Source organism: Triturus cristatus, chromosome 10, assembly GCF_964204655.1.
Source record: "Triturus cristatus chromosome 10, aTriCri1.1, whole genome shotgun sequence".
NCBI classification, from domain to species: domain Eukaryota; kingdom Metazoa; phylum Chordata; class Amphibia; order Caudata; family Salamandridae; genus Triturus; species Triturus cristatus.
In genome coordinates this window covers 245,686,424-245,704,761 of record NC_140593.1, presented here as the reverse complement: position 1 = coordinate 245,704,761, position 18,338 = coordinate 245,686,424, and the positions used below count along the sequence as shown (strand labels likewise).

The 18,338-nt window shown below is 45.0% G+C and overlaps 1 protein-coding gene across 14 annotated transcripts in view; it reads left to right on the top strand.

The window, feature by feature from the left end:
• Positions 1–18,338, top strand: part of SNX13 (sorting nexin 13) — a 558,687-nt gene that overhangs the window by 93,866 nt on the left and 446,483 nt on the right. The window lies entirely within an intron of this gene.

Below are 18,338 nucleotides of genomic sequence, written 5' to 3'. Positions count from 1 at the left end.
ACAAAGTGACCTAGGGAGGTGGAAACACCTTTGAATTTCTTGGTTGGGACGAATAGCGGCCTTTAAGATGACGGCCATACCCAAGATATTATATCTCTTCCAGACCCTGCCCCTCTCTCCCCCACGGGGTACGATCGCTAAACTCCAATCAGAACTTGCTCAGTTCATTTGGCAGGGACGGAAGCCACGCATGAAGCGCTCCTTGAGTACCCCCCCGCCCTAAGGCTAGAGGGCTGGGAATCCCGGATTTACAACTCTATTTTAAGGCAGTGCAACTGCGATATCTGGTGGAGTAGGGTCGCCCAGAATCTGAGAAGCCCTGGCTTTTCCAGGATAGAGCGATGGCGGGTACAGACCCCATTTCTCCCCAAAGCACATAGGCCAAGAAGCCTGTATCTGTCTCCAGTAGCCTAAATAATGCTGATGGCTTGGGATAGTACTAGCATTAGGATAGGTCTGACCACCCATCCATCTCCGCTGACTCCCCTTTTCGAGAACCCGGACTTCACCCCAAGAGCTATGGCAATGGATTTTACGACCTGGAGTGCGTCAGAATGTCGCTGCAGGGGCCACTTCTTCGATTCAGAGGGCTTACTCTCATTCCTCCAGCTACGTGAAGACTTTTAGGCTCCTGGAATTGGAACAATTTAATTATCTACAATTTAGACATTGGTTCACGCAACCCTCCAACCGCACTAATATGCAGCGTCGCTTGACTCCATATGAAAGGTGGCTCCTGGCCAAATCATCTGATAAAGGCATGATTTCTGAGTTATACACAATCTTGCTTCAAACTCAGGTTCATACATTTCACGCTGGATGGACACGATGGGATCAGAAACTGGGGCGGTCCCTGATTGCAAAAGATTGGGCGGGCATAGCCTATAGGGCCTGCCACACGGCACGTAGTATGGCCCTTACAGAGACACTAACTAAGATTACATCACACTGGTATTACACACCGGTCAGGATAAATAAAATCAAACCTTCGCATAGCGACAGTTGCTGGCGGGGCTGCAGAAATAAGGGGTCCCTGACACACATACTGTGGGATTGCCCGCAGATTCAGCAATATTGGACATAGGTCATTGATGATATAGACAGAAATCTCGATTGACAGCGTCCATATTTCCAACCTACGTGGTGGTGGGCCTCCCAAGCCCATTAACATACCCTTTAAAAACCACCTGTGGCATCTTGGCCCACTGGGGCACGGTGACTATCCCCACACATACAAACTGGCTGCACAGGATATGGCACATTTTGGGAATGGAGAAGATCTCCATGTCACTGGCAGGGAAGGGGGCTGAATTTCAGGAGGTATGGGACCCTTACGTGTCGCTATTGTCACAGGAATTCCATGAGTTGACGTGCCCAAAGTATCTCAGACTCCTATGTCTTTCGGAGGTCCCTAAGCCGGAGGGACACACTGAGAAATGACCGCATTCATATACACACAATGGTGCAGATATCGCATATGGGAGAGGGGAGTTGGGGGGAGGGTTCTTTTGTTGGGGGTTTTCATTTGTTTCTTGGTTTTGTTTATATATCAATTGCAGCAAGGCATTAAGTTTGTTTCGCTTCAAGGTGGTTGTATGGCCCTAAAGACTAATCTGCTGCTGTATTTGCTTGATATTCTTGAAAATGCTAATAAAAGATTTAAACCATAAATAACGTTAACGCTAAGTCTGCCAGTTTCAAGTATTGCTTAGAGCATTATGCACGTTTGGTGATCCTCAATAAGGAAAGAAATGGATTTATTGAGAGCTGTACATCAATCACTGCAAAGATGTGTTCCAGTACTTAGGTCCAGGCACTCACTAGGGACTGGCATTCCCACACCATGTGTACAAATGTAGCATCAGCAGATCCGCATCTGGGGCAAGTTCCGGGGAACATCACATGGAGGCGTTGTAGAGTAAGGTAGGTCTGATGGAGGTAATTAAATTGTGTGAATTTGAGGCGCTGGTTGTGACCTAATGCCATTGCTTGTTGTTTGTCTGAGAAGACTCTACCCAAGTCAGTGTCCCATCTAGTCCTGCCATTAAGTGTCTGGTTCACACCTGGTGCTAGGAGAGCTGTACAAAGCGATGAGACAGCCTTTCGACCCACCCTATGGGTAAGGAAGCAGTGCAGCCCCTGATGGAGTAGAGGCTCAGTGTCGTTCATCGAAAATGTGCGGCTACGAACACTCGGAGCATGATAGGTGAGGAAGGAGATATCCCGAAGTTGTTGAAACACCTGCAGGGCGCCATTTTCGAAGAGGTCACCCAGTTGGAGCCATCGCAACACCCACCAGGGACCGGGGTCATGTGCATCTACGAGTAGCCTGGACCCTGGGAAATCCCAAAGAGGGATATGGGGTGCATATGGAGGTGTCGTACGTTTGGGTTGCATATATCTATTCCACACCAGTTTGGCCGCACTCAATAACCTAGGGAGCTCTTTGGCTGGGCCACCTGCTGGTAGCAGCCAATGTAGTAGATTTCTGTTTCCAATCTCAGTAATTACGAAAGTAAATTCTCTCATCTTGTCCCTTGCTAGCCACCGCATAGGCAATTGCAGCTGTGTGTCAGCGTTGTACAGTTCAAAATCTAGCGTGCCCAGGCCCCCCTCCTCTATAGGGCGATGTAGTGTCTGAAGGGAGATACGCTTACGTGCTGGTCCCCAGACCAGATCCGATTCCAGACCATTTAGTTAGGAGGAGTAGATTCATTCTTTTGAATATCCAACCTCTAAGGGCTGTCGCTATTCCCTCTTTTTGTCCTGAAGAAGACCCTGCTTGATGTATCTGCAAACGCATATACTCATAGGGTCTAAACGTTGACGTGTAACCATCTCATGTCCAGGCTCACTATAGCAATTTATTTTGAAAATAGTGTGAGCTAGAGTGAAAGACCGGAAAAGGACAGAGCGTTTGTTTTTGTCTTGTTTATTGTCTGAATTTAAAAGGTCACTCATTTCGCTATATGTCACCACAGTCCCCCACTGAATTGCCTTTGTATTTATTATTGTGTTCTCTTTTTTAAGACCGCCCCTATTATTATTTTCTGTATAAATTGTTCACACATTTGGCGAGAAGAATAGAAAATCAAAACAAATTAATTAATACATTTATATTTTTGCTAACTTACTGTAGGTGTGGTACATTCATGAATGTCTAATACTAATCAATATTGATTTTTGAAAGAAATGCTTTTGTTCTGAACGAGTACCCAGTGGTACTTACCCTACGGAACCACTTGTAGCTTTGTAATTGCACATAAAGCAGCACAACCTTTTCAAACCTTCTGTTTGTGTTGTAATGGTACTGTGGCACTTCCTTGTGGCCCCTTCTTGTGTTTCCTCAGCTGCTTCGACAGCGGCACACATTGTTCTTTGCATTAATAAAACTGTAGGGCTATAAGCAACTAAGGAACCAACTATACATCTAGTAAGTACCAAACGTCTCCCTATGAGTCGGTTTTAGGGAGTTTATGCCTTAATGTGGACATGTATAGGCCCTTAACACAATGTGTACTGCTTGGATGCACAATACAGCACCAAATTGACTAACCTTTTTTTCTTTTTAATTAATCAGCGTTATGTAATTGAAAACAGCAACAAATAGTTGCACAAACCGTTTCTTTGCCACTAATGGTTGCAATCATTTTTTAGGTACTGCTGTTTTTCTGATGAAATGGCATTGTGACACATTCTTTTTCAAAGCTTTTATCTGTAGGTATGTAAACCTAACTGACTTTTCCGTTCGATAGGATGAATTTATAAATGTTAGCGTTTTCTTTTTTAATCCTGTGGCAGGAACTCCGTGATCATTTTTTGGTACATCAAATTGCAGCCTCCCTATTCCAGACGTTCTGGAAGAGTTCCTCTTCCCACTCCAACCCCTCTTTGATCAGCTGCTCTGCCACTGTTGCCAGTACCACAATCCTCCTGTAAGCCTCACCCCAGCATCCTTTACCTCTCCACTGTAAACCAATGAAATCAGTGCCTCAGATTCCCCATGTCCACTCTACTTCTCTTACTACACTACCCAAAGCAGTCATCCTTCATTTATAGTGCGCCTTTGTTTTACAGCTAGTTTTTACCCTCATTTTTCAACTACGTAAATACATAAAAAGGTTATTCTGATGGCTACTTATTACCGCAGATTCCTCACCTTTGAATATTCTAGAGGTGCCAGAGGAGATCCGGAAAGCCTTTCTCAGCAGTGCTCTTGTGTGGCTCTGGTTGACTCTATACCACCTCGGAAGTGATCGGGTAGAGCCCCCTATATCTGCTTCCCTTGTTCACTGATGTTAGTTCCTTTATTTACGTGCCTTCCGATGCAGATCCGGAGCTTCACTTCCAATTTCGTCAGATTTCCAACAGCTCCTAAAACAAGAAAATCTAATGTGCAAGTGAACTCCTAAGACTACAGGATTTAAAACCATGCTGCAACTATAGAAAACCGAAGTCGGTCACTGCTTGCACCAGGTGTAACTGTGGTGTTTGGACTCTGGGCACAACTTGAAGTTGTACTGCTAATGCACGCTCTTCACCCAAAGGTGATCCGGGACAGAGATGCAAAGCTGGATTTTGCCTTCCACAAGAGGAAGTCACGGGTCTCGTCTAAGTCCCCCCTACAAGTCGAGAGCATGTACTACCTCTTGAGGTCACTACCACAAGAGTTTACCATCAAGGTCGAAAGTCCTCCAGTAAGTCAAAATGGAAGTCCAGAAGTAAGCACAAGAAAATGAAGCACGACTCAACCCCATCCTACCACTCTCTATCCAACTAGAAGGTACGAGAACGTCACAATGTCAGTTGGTCACCATCCTGCTATTCGGTTGTGGAGCACATACCACTATTTACTCCAATGCGCCTGAATTTCCCACTCCTTTGGTGATGGCACAGCCAATTGAAACCTTTAAGGAGGTCATGCCACAGATATTTGGCACCCTTCCGATTCCCTCTGGCAAGCCTTTATGCTCCAAGGGATCTGCAAGGACCATCAGTCAGGTTGCCGCAGGTAGATCCTTCCTCGTTGACGTCTGACTCCCCTAGATTAGGTTTGCGCTGTGTACCGGCTCTGGTGGGGACTTCCATCCCATCTCCATGACCTGAGTTGGTCCCTCCCTTGTCTATGCCGGTGAAGGAGGATCTGCTATTAGTTCCGATGACGACCCTGAACTGACTTGAGCATGATACTGGTCGATGTCATGCTGTGAAATTGCTAAAACGCAACCGTTCACCTTGCAGCCTGATTTGAAACCTATGCCCCACCTAGCGCGGATGTGCCATCTGATGCTCCATTATCTTTTTGGCTCCAATTCTGACTGGAAAGTGCCACCACCCAGAGATGATGATGATGATGATGATGATGATGATGATGATGATGATGATTTACTCTCTCATGATGATGATATTTACATGAGCTTACAAGAGGCCAGTGGACTTCTCACGTCCCCCTGATAGTGTTGAACTTGCAATTTGGAACTTCTAGTTGAGGAGAGTGCGTCATTTGCAGTAGTAATTTGACGAGGGACTGCGTTCTTGGACCTAGGGTTGTCCTAATATTCTTACTGAAATCTTACAAATTGGAGCAGCCACATCTGCGCCCTTGTTGCCCTTCAATGTGGCCCTCACTGACTCCTTAATGGATACCTCGTTAACTCCCCGCTTTTGCCCACTGGTAAATAGACAAGTGGCCAGATTTCACAGACCAGCGACTGGCTACACTGATTTCCTCACTTAACAATCTACTTCAGAGACTATGGTTGTCTAAGCTTCAACCAGCAAGGTGTACCCCAATTCCCAATTCATTCCTCACGACTTTCCTGAATAGGGAGTTTGAAATGATTGAGGCGGTTGGAAAATTAACATTCTCTTCATCTAGCCTAGCACCGAGATCTGTCAATGCAGTTTGCGTATTAGTATGATATACACATCCCCTCTGGGACATGGCCAGAAAGATCTTTCCAGCAGTTCCAGAAGACCTTCGGGCCTCACTGGCTCAAACTATTCAAATACACCTATTCACAACTCGTGCTGACCTTGATACTATTGATTGTCCTGGAAGTGTAGTTGGTACTAGTGTGGTGCTGCGCCGCCATTGGTGGATGTACACCACAGGATCGTCGGGTGACCTACACTCCTTTCTAATGGACATGCTTTTTGATGGTTTACGCCTGCTTTGAGAGAACTAATTTAGCCTTGGAACCTTCCCAAAAATGCAGGACTACAGCAGGCCCCCTGCGTTTTAGGAAATTCGGAGGCTACTCTAAGGGGCTGACATATAGGTAGCATCGATTTCCACCCACTGCTGCTGCAGTCGCCCAGTCATTTCAAGGCCAGCGATTTGATTCTGACAGGGATCGCGCAGGCCAACATGGGCACCTGCCCTCCCAGTCCCCATCTCCTGCGGCAACAGCTATATAGCTGCTTTAGCTTGCCATTAATGGTGCAGAACCACCATTTGGGTGGGAAGATCCAGTACTTTCTCCCAGTTTGGCAATCCATTACGTCCGACAGATGGGTTCTTCTTATCGTCCAGCATGGCTACGTCCTTTCCTTTTATTTCTGTTGTGTCAAATCTTCCTCCTGCATCAGGGTGAAGAGGAGCACTTATCAAGTCTGTTACAAGTAATTTGAATTTTACTCTTCAAGGAGGGTGTAGAGAGTTTCGAACTAGGGAAAGGTTGCTACTCTTGCTATTTCCTTGTACCAAAGAAAGGTGGGGTGTATTCGGCCTGTCTTAGACCTTCATTCTCTAATGCTTTCCTCTGGAAGGACAAATTCAAAATGCTCCTGTTGGCCCAAATGTTTGCTGCCCTGCACCTGTGCAACTGGATTGTGTCTTTGGACCTGTAGGATGCATATTTTTATGTACCTTTCAAACAATCCTGAAGACATTACCTGCAGTTCAAGGTAGGCCAGGAGCATTTTACTTTGGCCTCATCAGTACTCCACTGCGACCTGTGCTTCCTGAGGGATCAGGTGCAAACATTTCCTGAGCAGGCAAAGAATCCAGAGACCAGATTTCACAGCTGATGAGATCTGGGCATTAAAGGATTCATTTTGAATCTAACAGAACGCCCATGTTTCTAGCCACCTCCATGGTGGGTGGTAGAGGCGGAACATTATTCTGCCAGGCTCCTGTCCATCCTGGTAGGAGGTTTGACCCAAACAACAGGACCCCTGTCTTGTCTGGGTTACACTAGCGTTTGTTCTTCCTGAGCCAATCAAGTAGTGCTTTTAAACATAGAGCAAAAGTTTCTTTGGCCCTAACTGAGTCATAGGTTAGCAGGAGCTGTGTAATGCTGAACGATTCCACTGAGTATGCCAGAGGATGAACAGGTAAATGTTGAAAAGGGTTGGGTTCAGAGCAGATCCCTGAGGCACCTGCCCATTTCAACTGTTTGAGTTCGGAAGAGGGTGGTGTTATCCATACAACCTGCTCTCTTTCCTCCATAAATGTTCCCAGCCATCCAAGGGCCACGTCTGCCATGCCCAGCTGTTCCAGTCTTTTTAGCAAGATGCTGTGGTCCACCGTGTCAAATGCTGCTAACCGGTCCAACAGCACCAAGGAAAGGAAGCAAGGAAATGGGTCCTTAGGTGTTCCTGATTGCATTTCACCAGCTGCTTCTTCAAGTGCTGTATTGTAGGTGGCACAAAGAGTGTCAACTTGGTTTCTGCTGAAGGCCCTGTAATGTCACCAAGTACTGTGACAAAAGCCGGAGTATTGAGACTCCCCATATTAGCCTGGATCTTGAAAAGCTTGTCTCAAAAAAGGCACTTAGTCTCATGCAGATAATTTGATTAGACACCAGGAGCTAGGATCCACAAAACTGAAGACCGACTAAAAATCTCCTTGCTATCATTGTTGGCCTCTTTATAACGTTGGGCATAAAAAGAGTAATATGCTTTTTTCATATTTTTGTGGTACGTATTGAGGGCCAGTTTATAACATACTTTGTACTCTTCTAAATAGTGTTAACACTGCACTCTCAAGCTTTTTACAAGCAGCTGTCTCCAAGACCCGCCCATTCTCATTCAGACTGTAATCTCAATATTTGAGCCTCAGCCCTACAGCTTGGTGAAAGCATTTATGAGGCTTCTTGGTCTTTTGGCCTTCTTGGTCTTTTGGCAGCCTCCTTGTTGACTGTGCCATGTGGCATATGTGGGTTCTACTGTGAAATCTGAACTTCAGTGTGCCTAGCACCTAGGAAAACTATCTGATGCCATTCAGATTTCAGAGGAGACTGCATATAATCTGCATTGATCGCTGCTTGACTGCAATTGGACCAGCGGCAGGCCCCTCTCCCTTTATCACCTAGAGTTGACGTTGTGAGGGATGCATCACTGCTGGTTTGGTGTGGTCATCTAGAGGAGGCAGATATCTGAGGAATCTGATTTCTGGGGGAAACCCAGCCTATTGGATTCGCAGGCCATTCGTATGTCAATGAAGGACTCGTCCATTAAGGGAAGGCTGGTGCAGTTCTCATGGAAAACATCACCCAATGTTGTACTAAAACAGTCAGGTTGGAAAGGGGTCCCGGGTCCTTTCCCAGGAAGCTTTGCGCCTCTGGAGATGCTTGGAACGTCGGGGCATTTCCTGGATCATGAACCACGTGGCGGACTCCTTGAATGCCAGGGCAGACAAGCTTGGCTGGCAGTGAATGGTTGATAGTGAATGGTTTCTACGTCTCGAGGTGGTGCATGTTATCTTCCAAAAGTGTCGAGAACTCTGGCTGATCTTGTGGTGCAGGGCATCTTCCGACAGTAGCGAGACTCCTGGTCCGATCTTTTTGCTACCATGGGTAATGTGCAGTATCTAAAGATGTTTTGCACATTGAAGTTTCAATGACTAGGCTCGCTAGGAGATTCTTTCTGGCTGAAATGGAACAATGGACTCCTGCTTTCCTTCCCAACTGTGCGTCTCCTGCTCGAGTTCTGAAAAAGATCAGGAACAACCCATCATAAGCTCTTCCAGATTGGGCCAGGAGAGTGTGGTACCTGGTAGTCCAGGCCATGAGCATTTGTCCTCCAGTTAGACTGCCACTTAAAGAAGATCTTCTGGCAGGGTTCTTCACCTGAACCTGCACAATCTAGATCTCCATGCGTGGAGATTGAGTGGCAGCAGTTATCTTAAATTTGATCTGCCATCCTTGCCACCAGGCACCCTCCATGAAAAAAAGCAAACACAAGGAAATGATGGCCGGACCACGAAATCCATGTTTGGCCTGGTGTGAAGTCTGCAAGACGGAGCCTTTACATGCCAAACTGTTGTATGTGTTCTATTGTTATTTTTGTCTTTGGGCCTGTAAGGCCTTGCTGTAGGTACTGTGAAAGGTTTAGCAAACTTGTTCCCTCCCAAATTGTTTGTGGTGCCATTGTGAGACAAGCCAATGCACAGCTGCTCTGTCTTTCTAACTCAGACTGTCTTTCTGATTAATATCACTTCAGTGAGTCACACGAGTGAACTCCAGACACTGTCGATGCAACCACTGTACATCACTTCTTTTTTGGACAATCCGAGGACTCTGGCGACCTTCTTTGTCGTAACTCCCTTTCACATTGGGCAGTTGATTACCCCACCATTTTTCTTCAACCCCCCCCCCCATGAAATAGAAGGCGAGACTTCATGTAATGGACCCGAAAAAAGCTTTAAGCTTTGACATTCATTGTACCAAGGAAACCCATGTAGATAATCCGCTTTTTGTGGGGTTCACCTGGGCAAAGAAAGGGTAGTCTGCGCAGAAGTGGACCCTGTTACGACAGATAGTTCTCTATATTAAGATCTGCTATGCACTGGCCAAGAAGCATCCCATGGAAAGTCTGAGAGCCTATTCCACTAGAGCCAAGGCTGCTACAACTACGTTGAAATGCGGAGAGCCAATCTTCCAGGCTGTGATGTGTGTTGATGCACACGTACATACATGAAACACTACTGCCTTGGCAACCAAGTATGCCAGGAAGAACATTTAACCCATTTGGTCCTGCAGACTTTTTTGACTGACCATTCTTCACAGACCCTCCACTTTGAGAGGTGCTGCTTTGGTACTATTCTAAAGGTGAGGAACCTGCAGGTTCAAGTATCCTTCAGAAGAACAAGTTACTTACCTTCGGGAACGCTCTTTCTGGTATTTGAACTGTAGCTTCATCTCAGCTCTCCAACCTCCCTGTTCTGTGAAGTGGCCTCTTTTTTACATTTTAAAGTCCCATATTGAAATGTGATCACTAGTACTGTCAATTGTTCATGCTCTGCGTCTGAGGGCACAGAAAGTAAAAACAGTAAACTGCTGATAGCATGCAGGTGTGGCACTTATATGCCACACTTCGCCTCTTAACAGCAGTCAGGAGCATTTCTTATGAAAGTTTTCCAGATCTAGCCTGGTGCCTGGGGAGTATTTTAAGGTAAGGATTCTGTGATTATATATAGTATCTACCAGAAAAATGGTTACTGTAGATAAGTAACATGTCCTTTCTGGTTTTGTTACCGGGCAGATACACAGAATGTTTCTTGGGGATGTTAATGCTCTGCTTGATTTGATTTATGTATTTATAAAGCACACACTCACTCCGGAAGGAGCATCTTGGCGCTATGCGGGAGTGAGCAGAAGAAAGAGTCAGATCGTTATAGATTACACCAAAGAGTGACAGAGGGAATCAGGAGCTGTTAAATCCAGCTCTTAAGTGCTTTCCTGACAAGCGTCTCTGACTCCAAGAGTCTTAGTTGTTCAGGCAAAAGGTTACATGCTCTTGTTCCTAGACTTGCCACGGACTTTCCTCCTCTAGATTTGAGGCTAAATAGGGGGGGTTTAAACAAATTAGCTGAGGAGGATCTGAGTGTTCTGGCCGTCACATAGGGTGTAAACCTAGCGGTCAAGTAGGAGGTCCTGGTTTCCTAAAGGCTCTGAAAGTAAATAAAAGGAGCTTGAATAAAATTATTTTATGGCTCGGCAGCCAGTGAAGGGTTTTCAGGGCTGCCCCAGTCAAAGAGCGAGCTGGCAGTTTCAAAATTAGTCGAGCAGCCGCATGTTGAACCATCTGTAACTGTTTTAGCACCTGCTTATTTTGCCCGGCATTTAGGCTATTACATTAATCCAGTCTAGATTGAATCAGAACTACTGCTACCATTTTCCTTGCAGCGACAGGGATGAGATCAAAGAATTTCTTCAGTGATTTGATTCGATTTAAACACATCCCTGCTACTGCCAAGGTGTGTGGCCGGAATGAAAGAGTGACGTCAAACTTGACCCCAAGATTCTTAGCTATGTCCACTGTATTGCATCACATGTCTGTTGACAATACACGGTTTAGCAAAGTCCCCAAAATGCTTTTTCTAATTGGAATATTATAATGGAACCGGCTGTCGTGGGTGGCGGGGTTTGGGGGAGGATGGGGTGTGCCGGCAGGTGGGGTGTGCCGGCGCGAGGTAGCCAATTAAAATGAACTTTTTTTTAAAATAAAAAATTACACTTACATTACCGCCATTCCCGCCACCGCGTCTCTGCTCCTTGCTCCTGCTCTCTACTTGTGGCGTGGGACAGGAAGCCAGGAACAGCAAGGCTCCCTTGACCAATCACAACGCTGCAATGCAGCGTTGTGATTGGTCAGGAGCGTCCTGGTTGGACGCTCAACCAGGGTATGGGAGCATGGGCTTGTTCTCCATGCAGGCTTTAAAGCTGCCTTCATGGAGAACTGGAAAAGTGGGCATGACTGGTTTTGGGCGGCGATAAGAAATGGGATCAGCACTTAGATGCTCACACGTTCTCCACCCTCAACCACTAACTTCATTGCATCACATTGTACTCAACCACTACTGCCCCATTCCCAATTTACACTCCTGTTTCTAATAAAGAAAATCACAACCCTCTTTATCTCTCCACCTAACTTTCCTCTCCAATAGACAGCTATTTCCCCCTCCGTCTAGCCCCTACTTAACACCTCCACTAATTCCCATCTTAACTCACTCCACTCCAGACTCCTGCTGGAGCTGCCCCAGTATTCACCCACCCTTCTTCAGTCTGCACACCTATGTCGTTGTCATCATCCATGTTTAGGATTCCAGCTCCACTTGATATAAGACGTTCTCAAATAAATACGTGGCCACTGTCTGCACTCCGTTCTCTCCATATTCTTCTTTCTCTCAATGCCCTCTATCCACCTGGGGGTTCTTTCCATAAAAAAAAATGTGACCAATAGCTCCTCATCCACCATTAATCCATGGATCATGGAACACTTTGATCATGACGCAATGCTACATGCACCTTCTTTATTTAAGGCTCAGCTTGATGTGACGAAAGTCTGCAACTATCTCAAGGAAGTAGGATTTGTACTGAATCTGCAGAAATCGAATTTCTTTCCATCCCAAGGAAGACTATTCATTTGTGCCCTCTTCAACACACTCACCTTATTGTGCTTCAGAGTCTCAGAACTATCAGAAACGTATTCAGTGGTCTAGGAGCTCTTCTGGTGGCTGATTCCACAGAATCTCCTATGGGAGTGTCTCTAGGACTGAAGGGGAGGTGGTCTCCTCCAGAGTCTCTTCAGTCATAGAACTGGAGTAAGCTAGCCACTGTTTTGATCAGTGAATCCACTGTAGTTTATTCTCACACAGGGTAGGGCTAATTACAATCTATTTTTACTAAATATGAAATGCCATTGGAAACTGAAAACGGTCAAACTGTTGCTTTGCTCTCCAGCATTTGTATTGTTTCTCTGTTAAACATAGTGTTTTTATTTTAACAGCATTGGAAGTATATTATTTACGTTTTATATATAAGGTGGGGACGAATTGAGAGTGTAGGTGACGTAGAACAGCAAGTTTGTGGCTAAAGATAAAGATTTTAAGTCTTATTTGATAACACATTATACAGGGGAATAAAACGGATCGATAGCTATAAAAACATGTCACAGCATGTTAGCAATCGTATACACTTTTGAATGTTCCATATAGAGACAGCTAGACGTGTAATACATAACAATATTCCTTCCCCTATTTTTTTTGTGAGTTCATGGGCTGACCCCTCCTGAGATCTTCCCTCTACCTCAAAACCAATTCAGACCACACCTGAGTATGTGAAGGCCACACCAGAATCTGGATTACCCAACTAACCCAAAAGCAGATCAAGGCCTGCTCAAGTTTAAATCAAAATAGGCATGTCAGAGGCATCCTCTGGAGGACCCCCTGAGGTCACACTGGCACCATATAGAGGGATGAGCCAGCCAACCAGGCTTCATCCCACAGGTCCACAAATTCGAGAACACAGCACCTTAGAGTGCAAGATACATCCACCTATGTAAGAAGCCCCAGAGCCCTTTCAGGAATAGAAGCTTCAACAATAATAATCCACATTTGTAAAGCGCATACAATCACCCGTAAGGATCTCTAGGCGCTGGGGGCCGTAGGGAAGATTAAGCAAGCTATTGCCCAGAGTCACATGGTGCTGGGCTAATCTTCCGCTGGGGATCGAACCATGATGCCCAGATTCCGAAGTCAGTCGCCCTGGCCGCGGCGCCACACCTCTTCCAGTACCCTCTTGAGGATGAATAGCCAATTATATGAAATCTTTGATGCAAGATGCCAAGGTAACCAGCGGTATTTCTGCCACCATGAACCCACCGTAATCCAAACCAACCATTGTTTACCTACTGCTTGGCCTCCCCTCAAGTGATACAAGGTATTGAGCTGCAAAAAGAGAAAGGGGGATGAACAAACACCCGATTGCCCACTTGCGATAGGTGTATCCCCATGAGTATGAAAGGACATCTTTGCGTGAAACAACCACATGGGCTGGAATTCATGCATCTGGTATGGAGTAATCTGAATGTGCATCAGTTCCAGTATTTAACCCGGCTGTCAAGCACGTTAACATAGAATTCATCTTACCAAACTCTCCCGGGGATCACGTGTGCCATGTAACCTGATATAACCCTTCCCTGGTAACCTTCACGTTACATGTGTTACCTAAAAGAGATTGGCCCCAAAGGCTCAAAGCGAGAGATGCCATCTTTCTAACCCCATCATCCTGTTCAACGTCCGCCCCACATCATAGTACTTGATACAAGCCCAAAACCATTTTTGGCATGCAGCCCTTCTTTTTGGAATGTCCCGCTTGCTTTTGCTACCCAGTTAACCTTTTAAATAACGTGCTACTCTAGAAAAAGATATGTCCAAAAAAGGCTCTAAGAAAGGTTTGTCACCTTTTTTTTCTCCCATCAGGCCTGGTGATGTCCAACTCCAGGTCAGAGCCCTTTGAATATCTCCTTTCTTCTGTCTGCTGCTGCTTGATAGAATCAGTCCAAACCCCGCCCATGCCAGGTTGATATGAAACCCTGAAAAATCATGAATGAACTGGTGGTCAAGAGAGAGAAGCTAAAATGGGAGGACAAGAACTGATGCCCCGCAACAAACAGAGAGTTTGCTAATTCTGAAACCTACAGACCGAAGTAAGCGTGTAGATAGTGAGAACAGAGACGGTTCAGTTGGATTTCCATCAACTGCCAAGAGAGGCCAGTGTCATCACTTGGTCATCCATAGGTCTTGCTACTACTCCTCTAAGCCTAGAGGCAGACGTAATAGCCAAGATCAGAAGAAGGCGATAGATTTAAAGCCAGAAAGAGAGATCGACCAAGGTCGGCCATTCATATCTCATGTGATGAAAATAGTATTGCAGTGCAACCCTGCCTGGCAAGACAACAACAGAGTCCATTCCCTAAATGTACAATGACAGAAAAACACTCTGGTCAGCAAACAATTCACATTTTCTTGAAAACTGCCCACAAGAAGTCCACCCTGACCCAAGCAGGGTCTATTGCAAATCGACCACCTGTGCCAGCTACTATTCCCTTTTTAAACAGAGGTTACTTAACACATCCTCAAATTCTTCTGTGAAGCAACATCCCAGCAGATTTCCCATGTACGATGTGGTCAGACCAAGACCCCCTTCTAAGCATTTTGCTTGATGCCCACGTTAACCGCCTAATGTTGGTACTTGTTGCCATAATGGTCCCACAACCCGCATCAATTTATGTACTTTGCAAAATTCGCTGGTCGTTCCAAGGAGGGTGCACCAGTTGTAGCTTTTTCTGTTTGCCATCCATTGCTGCTCTACCAAGTGTATGATGCTGTATAGAATGTTCCTCAGAGTGATAGACCTTCAGTTAAACTAGCTGGAATGAGAGGCTGAGCAAGAAAAGCTCTCTTCTGGTGGGGTACCTTGCAGCCTGTGCTGAACCTGCTCTTTCTTGGTCCTGTACATGTGTACAAAAAAAGACGGTATAGTTCATACTGCTGAGTCCAAACAGGCTGCAGTTTACAAAGGACTTTTCATCCATAGGAACAAGGACTCCTTAGCTCCACTCTCTTCTGCATAGCGTCAAGACTAGCACCCCTCTGTCAGTTTGTGTAGCACAGGTACAAAACTGAAATCAGCGACAGCTTTGCTATGAAGTATATTGCCTGTATTAGTATATGTGGAAACAGGCCTGCCAGCCGGCACGACATACCTCAGTGCCGTGAGCTGATCCCACTAGACACCATTGATATGATGCATCTACTTGTTTTAATTATATCATAATACTCTTGCCCTGCAATACATGGCCTGGAGAGACTCCGCCAATCCATGAATGCCATCACGGGCTTCCTGGCTCACCCCTTAGGTGTCAGAGATGTTCCATGACATGAGTTTCAGGTAAAAATGAATCCCATTAGACATTACATGGATAGTTAGTGGAATCCCAGATGCGTTTTCTAGTTTTCTTGAGTGTTGAATAACACGTTCAAGAACCCAAGTAAACAATGTATCTATTTTAAAGGTATATTTTAAAATAAAAATCCTAATCTAGCGCACACAATATAAATTGTACCCACTATAAAGACAAATAAAATGGCAGCAGCAAAGTGTACTAAAAGCTTGAATAAAAAGAACTATTGCAATGTGATTGCTGTTATGCATTGATAGCAGTTCTATCCCCATTCTGCGCCTGAGCTAATTCTAATGCCTGAGCTAATTCTAATGTACCAGAAGACAATACCTATTTTGAGTTTCAAGTTTACTTTAGGACTTGTGTTCGTTATGATGGCAAGGCCTGCTAATCTGTGACCAGCTGCAGTGATAATTGAATGAAGAGGTGAAGGCAATGCCACCCTCCCCCGTAGCCGTTAATTAGAATCAGTGCTATGATCCTGCACGGCCTGGCCATCTGTCGCCTTGCATGAAGGTCTCCCCTCTAACCCCTTACCCCTTGTGTTTGCGTTTTCACAACAGTGAAACAAGGTTCTAAAAGCCAAAGTGTTGACAATTAGCAGAGAGTGGATTTATACCCTCCACTTATTTTAAATCTGTGACACTGGTCTTATGAAGAACTGTAATTGAAATTCATAATTACCAACCTTCTAGAAATTATTTATAAATCAATAACAAATAATGTGAAATGAAACAGCAAGCATTCAGATAAAATACTGTAAATATATTGGAGTAAACTTGAATATGTTGCAGAACATAATAATATAACCTAAATCCACATTTTGTTAATCATATGTATTCACTTTTTTTGGTTGCTTGATTAATACACGTAATTTAAATAGGGAAATAACCAGAAGTGAAAAAGATCTAATATTCATTACGCTCGACCCCATAGACTGCAGAGGTAACACTGGCCCAATACCAGCCGATCTCAAATCCAAACTGAAGCAGGGAGAAGGAGATTAACCAGGTTAGATTCCCTACCCCTGCCCTCAAAATCTGTGCACTGTAAATAGGGGAATAAATAGTGCTGCGTCCTGCAGCAAAAAGCTGATCGTACCCTGCAGCTCCTTGCTGGGGAGCATTAGGGGCTAGTATCAGCAGGCAGTGGTGGGTCAAAGTCAATAAAGGTCACCTGACACGTGCCCCCCCCCCCTTTTTAAAGGTTGGTGTGACTTTCCCACAGTTGCCTCTGGTTACCTTCACCTGCACCCCCAGACCGCCCTCCCACCGCCTTGTTGGCTATCACGAGAACCTAGGCCTGAGCCTGTCGAAGCAAAAGGATAAACCAATCTCCCTCTACATGCCCCATTACTGAATGGACCCCTGTCGCCACCCTACCTGCTGCTATCCATGTTCATACAGAGCACGCTTTATGGATTTACTTACAGGTACCTGAAAAGATACTGCAGTTCTAGAAACCTTAAATTTTATTATCTGCCCCAAACTGGGGCTGTGCAGACTCTTCTCGTTGTTTTGCCAGTGTGCAGTGTGGCACTGATATTCAGCCTGTCCCTAGACAGATGGTATATTTCAGATCCCATAGTACTTGACTCTTGTTTTCGCTGGTCAGTCAACAAGGTGGGGCCCAGTTGTAACTGTGGTTTTGAGTTCGCACGTGGTCGCTTGTCTACTTAGAACTGCACTAAAGACTGCACGTTATTACACTCTAGTTGACATTTGCCAGTTGGAAAATGCTTTGGGTTCCTAACCTGTTTAACCATGTAGTGTCCGCACCATACGAAGGCAGGCGTTTGGCTCGTCTGAGCAGTAGTTAATACTTTTCATTGTCATCCTCTGACCAGAAGCTTTATTTTATAGGTTCTGTTAAAGGTGATGAGTAGCCAGTTGGACCATAAGATGGGCACAGAAATCGTTTAAGATTAGAATGAAATTTAAAAAGTTTCTCTTCTCCCCCAGTGAGTTTCACTGTGCTGCTCTTTGAGCAGAATATCGCTGTACTGTCCCTTCCTGTCTAGTCATGATTTGCTTCCCAGGGTTCAGACCAAGACTTTAAGTCCGATCCAAAGTAAACTGAGCATTGATGGAAGTGGCTCACCATGAAGGCGAGGAAAGCAAGGGCTGTGGGGAATGAAGGGATCCATTGGCATTCAATGGGTGTGTCTCACAGATGTTAGTAACATCTTATCGAATTGGGAAAACATTTAAGTGTAGGTTCTCTAAATTAAGGACAGAAAGCCTATTTTTGATGCACGTTAACGCAGATCAGTGTATGTAAGTATTAATAACATGTCGACGATTTTTCAGTCCCCGAATCTGCATGTTTAAAATCCCGCTACATGTTTTATTTACCCAGCAAGTCAAGAAACCTGATAAAGGCCCACAATTTGCCTTTGATCTTTTTGATTTATACTAGCGGCAGCCTACATTGCTATTTGTAGCATGAATATGGAATTATAAGGATATATTATTTCCATTTGGCAATGCTTTGTTTTTTACTGTAGATCTTTCCTAATTAAGTTGCAATCTTAAGTGTTTGGGAAAAAATGTTTGGAACGTTTGCTTTGCTTCTTTTTCTTTCAAGATCGGTGTGCTTACCTAGAGTTCAATGTTTTCCTCAGAATTAATAAAAACTAATTTATT